The sequence below is a fragment of the Anolis sagrei genome, chromosome 10, assembly GCF_037176765.1.
Source record: "Anolis sagrei isolate rAnoSag1 chromosome 10, rAnoSag1.mat, whole genome shotgun sequence".
Taxonomy (NCBI): Eukaryota; Metazoa; Chordata; class Lepidosauria; order Squamata; family Dactyloidae; genus Anolis; species Anolis sagrei.
The window spans coordinates 12,349,119-12,361,792 of NC_090030.1; the positions used below are offsets into that span (position 1 = coordinate 12,349,119).

Sequence of the window (12,674 nt, forward strand, 5' to 3'; positions counted from 1 at the left end):
TAACTCTTCTGCCTGAGTTGGTCACTCCTCAGTTAGTTGCCATGACAACTCAACAGCTCCAACCCCTGGATTCCACTCTGCCCACTGGTCATTTAAACTGCATCGCTGCTCAGGTTGGCCCATGAGGACTGTCAATCAAACTTATTATGCCTCCTGCCTTTTTTGGGATCAGATCCTGGGCTTGCTCCATTCCTCGCCCGCCTGCAGGGGGTGCTGGAGAGCAAAGACTTTGCTCTCCAGCACCCCCTGCAGGCAGGCGAGAAATGGCACAAACCCAGGATCTGATCCCAGATTATCTTTTCATCTTAGATTAGCCGTCCCCTACCACACGTTGCTGTGGCCCAGTCCGTGTATATGTGTTTTGTGTGTGTATATGTTGTGTGTATATGTTTGTGTATATATGTATATGTGTGGTTTTGCGCATGCATTTTTATTTTGGGGCTTTTTAAGTCTCTTCCGCTGTGTTTTTCAGTGTTTTTATGAGTGATGGTCACTTGTTGGTCTAATAGGTATAATATGTCCAAATTTGGTGTCAATGTTAATCCCACAAATGGAGCCCCCGGTGGCGCAGTGGGTTAAACCCCTGTGCCGGCAGGACTGAAAGCCGACAGGTCGCAGGTTCGAATCCGGGGATGAGCTCCCTCTGTCAGCTCCAGCTCCTCATGCGGGGACATGAGAGAAGCCTCCCACAAGGATGATAAAAACATCAAATCATCGAGGCGTCCCCTGGGCAACGTTCTTGCAGACGGCCAATTCTCTCACACCAGAAGTGACTTGCAGTTTCTCAAGTCACTCCTGACACGACAAAAAAAAAATCCACAAAAGAACATTACATTTTTATTTATATAGACTAGCCATCCCCTGCCACGCGTTGCTGTGGCCCAGTCTGTGTATATGGGTTTTGTGTGTGTATATGTTTGTGTATATATGTATGTCTGTGTATATATGTGGTTTTGCGCATGTGTTATATTGCATTTGTTTTCTTTTTTGGCTTTTTAAAGTCTCTTCCACTGTGTTTTTCAGTGTTTTTATGAGTGATGGTCACTCGTTGACCTAGTATGTGTATTGTGTCCAACTTTGGTGGCAATTCGTCCAGTGGTTTTCGAGTTATGTTAATCCCACAAACGAACATTACATTTTTATTTATATAGCTTATCTGGCAGTGTAGACTCATATTGAGAGAAACGTGATTAAGAAAGATAAATTTCCAATTCAAGAGAGATATTGACAAGCTGGAATGTGTCCAGAGGAGGGCGACTAAAATGATCAAGGGTCTGGAGAACAAGCCCTATGAGGAGCGGCTTAAGGAGCCGGGCATGTTTAGCTTGAAGAAGAGAAGGCTGAGAGAAGATATGATAGCCATGTATAAATATGTGAGAGGAAGCCACAGGGAGGAGGGAGCAAGCTTGTTTCCTGCTTCCTTGGAGACTAGGACGCGGAACAATGGCTTCAAACTACAAGAGAGGAGATTCCATCTGAACACGAGGAAGAACTTCCTGACTGTGAGAGCCGTTCAGCAGTGGAACTCTCTGCCCTGGAGTGTGGTGGAGGCTCCTTCTTTGGAAGCTTTTAAACAGAGGCTGGATGGCCATCTGTCAGGGGTGATTTGAATGCAACATTCCTGCTTCTTGGCAGAATGGGGTTGGACTGGATGGCCCATGAGGTCTCTTCCAACTCTTTGATTCTATGATTCTAAGTGCGCCACAAATGATGGCCAGTTCTTTGTTCTTTGACCGGGATGGTCAAAGGCTGTTCATCTCAGTGTTGATCAACTTGAAATAAAGCCTTGTTGAAAAACCTCATCGGAATCTCATCTCCTCCCTGCCCTCTGGGCCTGTCACCCTAAATTCCCAGTCTCTAACAATATAACCCAGTTCAAAGCAGATAAGCAAAGGACTCTCAAAACTACAGCTCTCGTGGTTGCATAGCACTTATTGACTCAGTGTCATGGAATCATAGGAGTTGTAGTTTTGCAGAGTCCTTAGCCTTCGGTGCCGCACTAAACTGCAAACCCCAGGATTCCATTGCATTGAGCCATGGCAGTTAAAGTGATGCCAAAGCACACCGGTTCTACAGTATGGATGCATCCTAATTGTCAATAAATGCTCTTCCTCCGTCATATCGCACCAACAGGGTCACCCCATGATATTATGCTGCCTGAAGTGGGACTAGCAAATGGCTCCCCTTCCTCCAAATCAGTCCCATTATCCCTTCTGCTAGTCTTCTTGGTGGAAATGCAAGAAGGATGAATAACCGACATTGGGCTGCCTGAGGCAGTTGCCTCACTCTGGCTACCAGAGGAGAGAGAAGGGCATCTGTTTGGTAATAACGTTGGTCATTTGGTAATAGCTTTGTAATAACTGAGTCACTGTGTGTCGTCAAGATTGGGACATGTGTTTTGTTGCAGGAAACCGCTGATAAATAACCCAGGAAAGTCAGGAAATGGGGAGAAAAGTGGGCCCATCTGGGAGGGGTGGGCAAGCTATAGCCACTATTTATCAAGAGAGGGATCAAGACTGGACGGTGTAGATATAAAAGTCAAAATATGTCTGCCTGCATTGCCTGTATTTTTTTCCCTTTTGTGCCACAAAGGCGGCTGCTAGGTGAAGTAACCTTGTGCCGTCGCACTTGGGGGCTATTTTTCTTAAAAAAGGAGGGATGGACGTGGCATCTTTCCCCCAAGGAACTGCCTCTTGCCCTCCTATAGGAAACTGGAACTCCCAAAAACCCAAAACGCTGTAAATAACAAAGAGTTATTTCTTAAAGCAATGAGCTGGAAACTTCAGAGGGGTGAAGGAAAATATACCTTACAGTCTCAATCAGTCCTGGCTCCAAGGGGTTTAAAGCTGAGAAGCCTCACCAACTTTCCTCTTTCCTCAATGGCTGTGAATGCCAGAGCAAACCACAACCCCAGTTCAGATGGCCTATGTCTTGAAGACTCAGGACCTTCCTTTGGTGGCAAAAGAACCAGTTTGAAGGCGCTTGGGTCTCCTCAATGTTATCCAGGACGATCTGGACATAAAGCATGAGTCCCAAGGGTAAAAAACTTCAGAATTGGTGCTAAGAGGTAATTTAAATCAGGGTCCTTTAGAGTCAAGTCTCTTACTCATGTCCATATGGTAGGAACTCTGATGGCAGAATGGAAAAGAAAGGAAGCACTCCCCTCCTGCAGGAAGAGGTGGAGCCAAATAGCACTGATTGACAGCTATAAGTAACCAATCCATACAACTATACATAAGCAGGGAAAAAGGGGCAGGATTAAGCATGATACAACAGTTTAAATCTTGCAACTAACAGTTCTATACATAGGTGGCACCACTCGCGCCGTCACAAGCCTTCTTGTGATGTAACTGGATTGGCTGTTGCTAGGTGAAGTGAACCTCTTGTGATGTAACTGGGTTGGCTGCTTCTGGGTGAAGTTGCCCTCTTGCGAGTGACATAGGGTTGGCTGCTAGGTGAAATGGCCCTCTTGCAATGTAACAGGATTGGCTGTTGCTAGGTGAAATGACCCTCTTGCAATGTAACAGGATTGGCTGTTGCTAGGTGAAATGACCCTCTTGTGAGTGACACTAGATTGCTAGTTGAAGCAGCCCTCTTGTGATGTAACTGGGTTGGCTGATGCTAGGTGAAGTGGCCCTCTTGTGATGTCACTAGGTTGGCTGTTTCTGGGTGAAGTGGCCCTCTTGTGTATGACACTGGGTTGGTTGCTAGGTGAAGTTGCTATCTTGTGATGTAACTGAGTTGGCTGTTTCAGGGTGAAGTGGCCTTCTTGGGTCGGCTGCAAGATGGTGGCAATCCTGCAGTGTAATGGGATTGGCTGTAGCTAGGTGAAGTGACCATCTTGTGAGTGACACCATGTGACTGCTAGGTGAAGTGACCCTCTTGTGATGTAACTGGGTTGGCTGATGCTAGGTGAAGTGGCTCTCTTGTGATGTAACTAGGTTGGCTGTTTCTAGGTGAAGTGGCCTCTTGTGCGTGACACTGGGTTGGCTGCTAGGTGAAGTGACCATCCTGCGATGTAACTGGATTAGCTGTTTCTAGGTGAAATGACCCTCTTGTGATGTAACTGGATTGTCTGAAGTGTCCCTCTTGCGATCGACACTGGGTAAGTTGTTGCCAGGTGAAGTGGCCCTCTTGTCATTGTCACTGTGTTAGCTATTGCTAGGTGAAGTGGCCCTCTTGCAATTGAATTGGGTGTTGCTAGGTGAAATGAACCTCTGTAATGTCACTGAGAAAGAAGGTGCCATGCGTATGAACATAAATGAATGTCTTGTTCAGTTTTGGGTCCCATCTCCAAGATATCTCATTATGCAAATATTTCAAAGTTGCCTCCTCCCACACCAAAAAACCCACTTCAATCCAGAACACTTCTGCTCCCAAGCATTTTGGATAAGAGATGATGGGTACGTGTGTGCCACGCCTGGTCCAAATCCATCAAGCCATGGAGGAGTTTTTGTGTTTCAAACAAACATACTTTTCAATATAGAGATGCATCCTTTTTACCTTGCGAACCACTTTTACAAGTATTGTCGAAGGCTTTCATGGCCGGAATCATTGGGTTGTTGTAGGTTTTTCCGGGCTATATGGCCATGTTCTGGAGGCAATTTTTCTCCTGATGTTTCGCCTGCCTCTATGGCAAGCATCCTCAGAGGTAGCGAGGTCTGTTGGAAGTAGGAAAATGGGTTTATATATCTGTGGAATGACCAGGGTGAGACAAAGGACTTTTGTCTGCTGGGGCTAGCTGTGAATGTTTCAGCTGATCACCTTGATTAGCATTCAATGTCTTGGAAGTGCCTGGGAGGAATCTTTTGTTGAGAGTGATTTTATGTGCCTGTTGTGTATTATGTGCCTATGTGTATTAAAAAACTCAAAAATTACAACAGCAAAACAACAGAGGGGAAACAAACAGGCACATAAAATCACTCTCAACAAAAGATTCCCCCCAGGCACTTCCAAGCCATTGAATGCTAATCAAGGTGATCAGCTGAAACATTCACAGCTAGCCCCAGCAGACAAAAGTCCTTTGTCTCACCCTGGTCATTCCACAGATATATAAACCCATTTTTCCTACTTCCAACAGACCTCACTACCTCTGAGGATGCTTGCCATAGAGGCAGGCGAAACGTCAGGAGAAAAATTGCCTCCAGAACATGGCAATATAGCCCGGAAAAACCTACAACCACCCACTTTTACAAGGTCATAAAAATGCCCCATGTCCCCAACATCCTTGTTTTTAGTTGGCATTTTTAAACAACCCTGTTTTCCATCTCTTTCCGTCCTTCCTCTTTTAGTCTTCCTCCACCATTTCAAAAATTAGACCTCAAAAGTACACATTGCCTAGCCATGATGCAAACTCATACTGCTGGAGGGGGGATACATCTTGAATGTTCTCCCTTTTTGTTATTTTTAATGGTATTTGTTCTGTTCACTGCGTTGATTCCTTTCCAAAGAACAAAGAAAGCCCATCAATTAAATAAGGAAAAGAAATCAATACAAATTAAATAGACCTTGCATTGAAAAGCTTACACCATACTTGTGGGGGTGGAGGTCTTCAACGTGGTGCAAGATCGTAAAGTTTCTTTTCCTGAACCAGATTGGAAATAGCTACTTCTCTAAGAAACAGAAAATGCAATTGCTGAGGAATAAAAAAATATGATGCATCTGAACTCATTGAATTTGGAAAAAGGAAGTGATTGCTGAGTCAAACTCCAAAGGTTCCCAGTCTTTGTGTATATTTTACGCGATGCACATTTCCCATAGGAAGGAGGGGGAAAAGAGTCTTTTATATGATACTATAATATTATAATAATATTTTTATAAAATAATATGGTGGCCCTATGAATGAGTTACTCCATTTATATTATTTGATATTATTTATAGATCTAACAATAGTGAATATGTATGTGAGTGTATGGCAACTTGGAGTGTCCCCTTACACAGACAAGCTCTTGCCTCCACAAAGAGCTATTGCTCTCACCACTCAGGAGACACCAATGGGCCTCCCTCCAATGACATTGCAGGTTATAGTGAGTGCCATGAACATGTCCAAGAGCCCTGCCAATGTCGTCTGCAAGCACCATACTGCCCACCACCCAAGTGAAGGTTTTCATATGGGGATAATTTCATCCTAGATTGTATGTGTTTCCTCCACCACAAACATCCCAGTGTTTCTCTCTCCACTGGTGTGGTATTTGCAAGACCACACACACTGCCTCTGCCTTAACCCTTTCCTAATCGTTCCTATGACGCAAGGGAAACAAAGCAGAATAACTCCGCAACTGAATATACTTGAGGGCTTTGGGGGCCTGATTCAACATCGAAGTTGTTGTTCACCGTGTATCAAGACAGAGCACTTTAACCCCCGACGACAATGGACCACATTTGGCACACAAAACCTCCATGAACAATAATTGAGAGTTTTGGAGGGGAATTCATCTTGATTTATAGGAATTATAGGTACTGGGATTTATAGTTCACCTGCAATCTAAGAGCACACTGAACCCCACCAACAATGGACCTGCAACTCACTTGGTACACAGAACCCTCGTGACCAAAAAAAAAAAAAAAAATACTAGCGGTATTTGGCTTTATAGATGTTGTAGTTCACCTCCAATCAAACTTGGCATACAGAACGCCCATGACCAACTGAACATATTGGAGGGGTTTGAAGGGAACCGACCTTCATTTCTGGGAGTTGTAGTTCACCTACGTCCAGAGACACCATGATCACCACTGACAATAGACAGGGACCATATCTGGTACACAGAACTCCTCACGGCCAACTGAATCTACTGTAGGGGTATGAGGAGACTGACTCACCATGGTGGGAGTTGTAGTTTACCCTGCAGCCAGAATGCACATGGACCCCACCAATTATCCCTCTAAGGGCCCATCCACACAGCCCTATATCCCAGGATATGAAGGCAGAAAATCCCACATTATCTGAGAGTGGACTCAGATAACCCAGTTCAAAGCAGATATTGTGGGATTTCCTGCCTTGATATTCTGGGATATAGGGCTGTGTGGATTGACCCTTAGATGGATTATTGGTGGGGTCCATGTGCACTCTGGCTGCAGGGTAAACTATAATTCCCACCATGGTGAGTCAGTCTTGTCATACCCATATAGTAGGTTCAGTTGGTCATGGGGGTTCTGTGTACCAGATATGGTCCCCGTCTATTGTCAGTGATGATCATGGTGTCTCTGGATGTAGGTGAACTACAACTCCCAGAAATGACGGTCGGTTCCCTTCAAACCCCTCCAATATGTTCAGTTGGTTATGGGGTTCTGTTTGTTCCACAATATCTCCTTTGAACTGGATTATCTGAGTCCATCCTCGGATAATGTGGGATTTTCTGCCTTGGTATTTTGGAATATAAGGCTATGTGGAAGGGCCGTAGAGCAGACTTTCTCAACATGTCAAAGTAAATACTTATTTATTTTATTTATTTATCGTGTCAGGAGCGACTTGAGAAACTGCAAGTCGATTCTGGTGTGAGAGAATTGGCCGTCTGCAAGGAAGTTGCCCAGGGGACACCCAGATGTTTTTGATGTTTTATCATCCTTGTGGGAGGCTTCTCTCATGTCCCTGCATGAGGAGCTGGAGCTGATAGAGGGAGCTCATCCGCCTCTCCCCGGATTCAAACCTGCGACCTGTCGATCTTCAGTCCTGCTGGCACAGGGGTTTAACCCACTGCGCCACTGGGGGCTCCTAAAGTAAATACTGATGGATTTTCAGGGGGTTAACCTGGCATGATATGAGCTGTAATTCACCCACAAACTTATGCATTTTTGTAAAAGAAAAAAAAGAAGAAAAAAGGACTTCTTCAAATAACCTGGACAATGCTGGGTACCCAAGATAGTAAAATAATATAAAACCCAGACCTTCCTTTCCAAGGCAAATTCCACATGTCTTTGGCTATGTTGAGGGAGTCAATGGCAAAGTATTTGTAGAGTAACAGTTTCTTAGCTTTTGCCCTATCAGAGTTTCACACTGGAAATTACATTGGATAAGATTAGAGTCTGATGAAGCAGAAAGCTAAGTGGAAAGGCAAAATAAATGATTTTAAATGAGATAAGTGTAAGGTATGAAGGTAGAAGGCAGTAGGAAAAAAGAAGGTAGGTGGATGGACTCAGTGAAGGAAACCATGGACCTGAGTTTGCAAGACCTGTGGAGGACTATTGATGATAGGGTGACCTGAAGTCCCTCATGCATTGGTTTACCACAAGTAGAAGTTGACAACAAATTGGTCAGCAGGTCATTAAAAACATAGTTATATTTATAATATGCTTCCCATATGTTGAAAACACAAGAAATATTATTTTTCTTGCAAACAAGGCAAATGAGATCACGGTGTGCTCGGCAAGGGTTAGCATGTGACTTTTGAGAAGAGCACAGCTAAGCCTTCTGCAGAAATTAGCTCTACATCTAAACAGTAATTTTCATAGAAATAATCATTCTCTATGATGTGAATAATTCAGGTGGAAACATAAATACAGAGAACAGCTGAAATGGAAAGTTTGGATATGGTTCAGTTGCGGTTTCAAATGCAAGGTCCATTTCTATCCTAGCTCTCCATCTCCATCTCCAATCTGTTCATGGGCTTTATGGATTGCAGCTTCCCTTGATGGGAGTCCGGTTATCTGCAGAGCAGAACAGATTCGGACCCCTTTGCGTCAAAATGTACTCAGTTCACTTTCATTTGTGAGCAGTTCTTCCTCTTTTCAAGATGGTTCCCCAAAGAGCCAGTCACTCAGCATTGAATTCATCTTATTGCACAACATTTCAAGAAACGTCAGAGATCCTCTTTTAGGTTAGCGATCACTGGAGGAGGGAACATCATTTTTTCCATGGGTGGTGACTTTGGCAAGGAACTTATTAAAGCCAGGAGAGCAACATGGCAAGTCAGGCTAGGAATGAGTGCCAAAGGCCTTTGAAATTGAGCCAAGATGTACCCCTTGATTCTGTTTTGCTGGTGTTTCCATAGCTGATTTCATAGAGCCAGTAACGCTGAGCTTTTTGCAAAGGTACGTAATCTACTTTTTTCATCATCTGGTTTAAAACAGAATTAGGAACAAAAACCCTTTTGATATGCTTGTGTTCATCCTCCTGTTAGTGATGTATACAGACATCAGTTTACCTTACACAGTATACCAGTTTGCGCAGTTTACTTGTGTATGTTATTTTTAATAGTTGGGGTTTTTTTTGTCATGTTAGGAGTGACTTGAGAAACTGCAAGTCGCTTCTGGTGTGAGAGAATTGGCTGTCTGCAAGGACGTTGCCCAGGGGATGCCCAGATGTTTTGATGTTTTTACCATCCTTGTGGGAGGCTTCTCTCATGTTCCCACATTATTTATTTATTTATTTAGGGCTTTTATATCCCGTCCTTTCTCAACCTCAGGACGGCTGACAAAGTGGCACCCCATGGCGCCCACATCAAAACATAAATATACAATTGACCTTGAGTTTTGGAGTTGTAGTTCACCTACATCCAGAGAGCACTGTGGACTCAAACAATGATGGATCTGAACCAAACTAGGAACGAATACTCAATATGTCCAAATGTGAACACTGGCGGAGTTTGGGGAAAATAGACCTTGACCTTTGTAGTTATTGGGATTTATAGTTCTTCTACAATCAAAGAGCATTCTGAACTCCACCAACAATAGAATTGGACCTAACTTTCCACACAGAACCCAGATGACCAACAGAAAATACTGTTTTCTGATGGTCTTTGGTGACCCCTCTGACACCCTCTCGTGACCCCTCCCCAGGGGTCCTGACCCTCAGGTTGAGAAACGCTATTCTAGAAGCATTCTCTCCTGATGTTTTGCCTGCATCTATGGCAAGCATCCTTAGAGGTTGTGAGGCGGAACTTGGTCTTTTTATGTTTAGGTAAAGGTTTCCCCTTGACATTAAGTCTAGTTGTGTCTGTGGGGTGGTTCTCATTTCCATTTCTATGCTGAAGAGCCGGCATTGTCTGTAGACGCGTCCAAGGTCATGTGGCCGGCATGACTGCATCGAGCACTATTAGCTCCCTGCCGGAACAGTACCTATTGTTCTACTCTCATTTGCATGTTTTTTGAACTGCTAGATTGGCAGAAGCTGAGGCTAACAGCCAAAGTTCACCCTGCTCACCAGATTTGAACCACCAACCTTTCGATAAGCAAGATCAGCAGCTCAGAGGTTTAACCCACTGCACCACCGTATGGGATTTTTGTACATTTACTCAAAATTAAATTAGAGGAAGAGACTGGCAAAACCATCTCTCGATATTCCTTACCTAAGAGAACTCTTTGAAATCCATGGGGCTATCATGATTTATTTCTGGAGGGGGTGGGTGTGGGTGTCTATTGTCTTCCTTTGAGGCAGAAAGTGTGAGTTGCCCAAGGCCATTTCGTGGGTTTCCATGGCTGAGAAGGGGTTCAAACCCGGATCTCTCAGATTGCGAATCCAATGCTCAAACCACTGCACCACTCTGACTCTTAAATGTCTCTTACTTTAAGGGATATGGGAAGCTTTATCTTTAATATGGACTGATTAACATGACAAAATATCCATATTAGGGTGTGTGGGCGTGTCCTAAAGACAACAGTGTGTGAATTGTGTCATTTATAAATATGGGCACTCTGTTAATTGTACAAGGAAATGCATTGCCTGAGATCAATCCTTTCCTTTGGTATTTCAGTAGAATACAAACTTGTGGATTGCCAACTTTGCATGACATGGATTTTGATAGTCCTTTATGGCTATTTTGAAAAAGAATAGAGATGTAAATTGTTATGCTACTTGGTTAATATATGAACAAGCCTTCACCACAAGCCTTTCCCCCTTTTCAGTGTCTTTCCTTCTTTTTCTTTCACAGAAGGAATCCCTTCTCCATCAGTTTGAGCTGTCTCCATTCCACGTTGAGATGCTGGCAGAAAGCTTTCTCACTGGCATCGCCTACACGGCTGAGTTGGCCAAACCTCGCCAATGCGTTGGACTGAAATCCGTGGGAGGAGAATGCTGGCATGAGAGGTTGGTGAGCAAAGATGACCACCAAGATTTCCATGCAGAGTCCAAGCAGATGGCTACGCAAAAGTTGGAGGCAACACGTGAGATGGAGATGGATCAAAGCACTGCCTTGCAGAATTCGATTAGAAACCCACTGCTTATGAATGGATCTAACAACGTCCTTCTTTCAGCTCCACAGCCTATAGCAAGAAGAGAGCAACACTGTGAAAATGAGCTGGATTTGTATAGATCTTGGTCCAGCCAAAGCCTTTATCAGAACTACCCTGATCTCCATATTGGAGGGGACCACATTGCGGACCATACTTGCGATTCAGGTTGCATCCTGGACCAGGGTTACGATGAGCTCTCCCCTGGTCCTGTTCTGTTGTCTAAAGATATTCCAATAGGTCATTCCTTTGGAAATGAATCCCTGCAGAAACCCAGGGTGATAAAGTTCTGGCCTGGGGATGAGACTGGGGAGAAGAGCATGATGCCCCACAAGGAGCCCTTGTCCAACTCCATGCTCAACAACTACATGGAAACAAAAGTCCAGGAATTCTACAAGCAGTTTTGGGAAGAGAAGCTGACAGGCTCCAGTTCCCTCAACCACTTGACAACACCATATTTGCTGATGAATAACATGAGCGAGATGCCCATAGAGCAACACGCCGAAGCGTCCAAGGCCCTGTTGCAATCCTTAGCTCTGTTTAGTTTGCAAAACCCCAGCAGTGGAAACAGCAACGAATTCAGCACGCCAAATTTGCAAATCTCTGCTCCACTTTGCAAAAAGAAATCCATGCCAATACAGTCTGGTTCATGATGGAAAAAGAAGTGCTTCTTTAGAAAGGATGAATACTACTTTTAGTTACTGTATTGGTGCCACAAAACATTCGCCCCCAAGCCAATGACAGTTCAAACAACAGCATTGCTCTTCTGATACCGGGTTGCGAATGAACTGTTGCGTTGTGATTGTCACAAGACTGTTTTGCAATGAATGCAACCGTTAGACACTACTAGTGACTTCAAGCCAAAAGCATTGAACTTCTGCTAAGCATGTTAATGTCTGATTAAAGTTTTCTGCAAAAGTTTTAATTAAACATTCCCAGCTCATTAAAACAAACTGGGGGAGGCCTTTCACATTAAATCAGTGTTTCTCAACCTTCCTAATGCTGTGACCCCTTACTACAGTTCCTCATGTTGCAGTGACCCCCAACCATACAATTATTTTCGTAGCTACTTCATAATTGTAATTTTGCTACCGTTATCAATCATAATGTAAATATCTGATATGCAGGATGCATTTTCATTCACTGAACCAAATTTGGCACAAATACTCAATATGCCCAAATCCGAATACCGGTGGGGTTGAGGGGACTGATTTTGTCATTTGGGAGTTGTAGTTGCTGGGATTTATAGTTCACCTACAATAAAAGAACTACACCAATGATGGAATTGAACCAAACCTTGCACACAGAACTACCATGACCATCAGACAATACTGGAAAGGTTTGGTGGGCATTGACCTTGAGTTTTAGAGTTGTAGTTCACCTACATCCAGAGAGCACTGTGGACTCAAACAATTATGGCTCTGGACCAAACTTGGCATGAATACTCAATATGCCCAAATGTGAATACTGGTGGAATTTGGGGAAAATAGACCTTGACATTTGGGAGTTGT

General features: G+C 43.9%; 1 pseudogene; it reads left to right on the plus strand.

Annotated features, from left to right (window-relative positions):
• Positions 1–33: 33 nt before the first annotated feature.
• Positions 34–12,340, plus strand: LOC132763157 (TLR adapter interacting with SLC15A4 on the lysosome-like; annotated as a pseudogene).
• Positions 12,341–12,674: the final 334 nt, after the last annotated feature.